This window comes from Cavia porcellus, unplaced genomic scaffold (genome assembly GCF_034190915.1).
Source record: "Cavia porcellus strain 051 isolate PalLab524CR breed Dunkin Hartley unplaced genomic scaffold, mCavPor4.1 scaffold_27, whole genome shotgun sequence".
NCBI classification, from domain to species: Eukaryota; Metazoa; Chordata; class Mammalia; order Rodentia; family Caviidae; genus Cavia; species Cavia porcellus.
The window spans coordinates 14,942,454-14,944,199 of NW_026947510.1; positions in this window are offsets into that span (position 1 = coordinate 14,942,454).

The following is a 1,746-nucleotide window of genomic DNA, read 5'->3' on the forward strand; positions in this document are numbered from 1 at the left end:
GAGGTCGGGCGCGCTAAATTTAGAGCTTGCTGGGTTCGCCGAGATTCACCGGGAAACCTCCGGATTTTCTTGGGGTAAACTGTGAGCTTTGAAGCGCTTCTGGTTTCATTGGTCTCCATGGAGGTCCCTCGAGGCCGGAATTGGCTACCCAACCTCGAGCTCGGTCGGCCGACCGTTCAGTGTGCTGGGGTCGGGAATCCCAAGCCCTGACGATCGCCGGGTGGCCGAGCGCGGGATGGGGCCGCCTGGAGCCCACGGCCTTGCGGGTCCCCTGCGGAGGGGCGGCGCGTGGCGGAGGCGGGGAGGGCACCGTGACGGGGGACCGCGTGGCTGCCTCGCGCGTCGCCGTGCCCTGGGGCCTCCCCCGCCCAGTCCCCAGCTGCGCCTGGAGCGCAGATTCGTTTCCCTCTGTCATAGAAGGCCAGCTTTTTGGAAAAGGAAATCAAAACCCAAGGAAAGAAAATCTGCTCTCGCGTTTGTTTTGGTTTTTCGTCTATTTGCTTCTCAATTAAAAAGTGGCCGCCTGGGCGACAGGTCTGCGGTTTTCACAGTGTAAAATGGATTAAAATAAGAGCTCTTGCCCTTCTCGGCTTTCGCCTGCGGTTTGCAACCCCCAGGCGGGTCTAACCCCTGGGTACCCGCAAGGACGAGCTTCCCCGCAGCTGTGCAACCCACCCGTGGGCGGCTCACCCCGGGCCTGGCTGAAGGAGGGGACGTTCCCACGGACAGGTGACCCGCGCGACCCCACGCCCCGGCGCGCTCATGCCAAGCCGCGCTCCTGGACGCAGAGGAGAAAAGTGCAAAGGGTTTGCTCATTCATTTTCTCCTCCGGTGCACGTAGATCTTCCCTCAAGAATCTGGAGTTCGCTGAGGACACTTACTTCCAAAGGACAAGGAGTTCATAGGCACACACCATTGGGTTAATGGGGCGGGGGGACTGCCCCTCGATCATCCTCCCCACGTTATCGTTTCACCAAGTACACACAGCATGTGGGAGTGAGCTGGAACTGGGGCTCACGAGCGAGAAGAGAGTCCCCTCCTTCAACAACCGCGCCTGTCCACGAAGGTGTGGGGGCTTGAGCTCCTGGGGAAATCCCCCCAGGCCCGCCGGTCCCAAGCTGCACGCTTAGATCCGAGAGATCCATGCACATGCCGATCCTTGGAGACTTCTTCCTGCTGTATCCTGCTTTAAATAAAGAAAGTAGAAGTTTGCTTTCGCAAAAACGTCGTTTTGGTCTTTCTGCCCCAACGCAGAGTACGTAGCCTCTGGCACCCGCAGGGAATTACCATTATCAGTTGTGACTGTCGCGATCGTTAAGCTAGCAGGGCATCCATAGACTTGGTCCTGCAGGTAGTGAGGCCAGGTACTACCAAGAGAAATCGCAACAGGAACGAGGAGATTCCGATCCTTCTGCACCGACCAAGACTAGCAAACCAGCACTTCGAAGACTGAAGGCTGCGCGCTCCCAAGGGAAATGAGGCCGGTCGGTTCCACCTTAAAAGGCGCGGTGACTGCAGAGGCGCCCCGCGACTGTAGGGGGCGCTGCTGCTCCGCGGTTCCGCCGGCGCCACTGCAAGTGGCTGGCCTCGCAGTTCTCCAGTCCGGGTCCTCGGAGGGGGTGGGGACGTTTGGGGAGGAAGGGCGCGAGTGTGGCAGTTAGGTGAGGAACTCGAGTCCTCTAGGATTTAGAAGCCACCTCTGCCAGGTGTCTGCTGGAAGGAGACAAGAGAAAGCGTGCTTGGGGG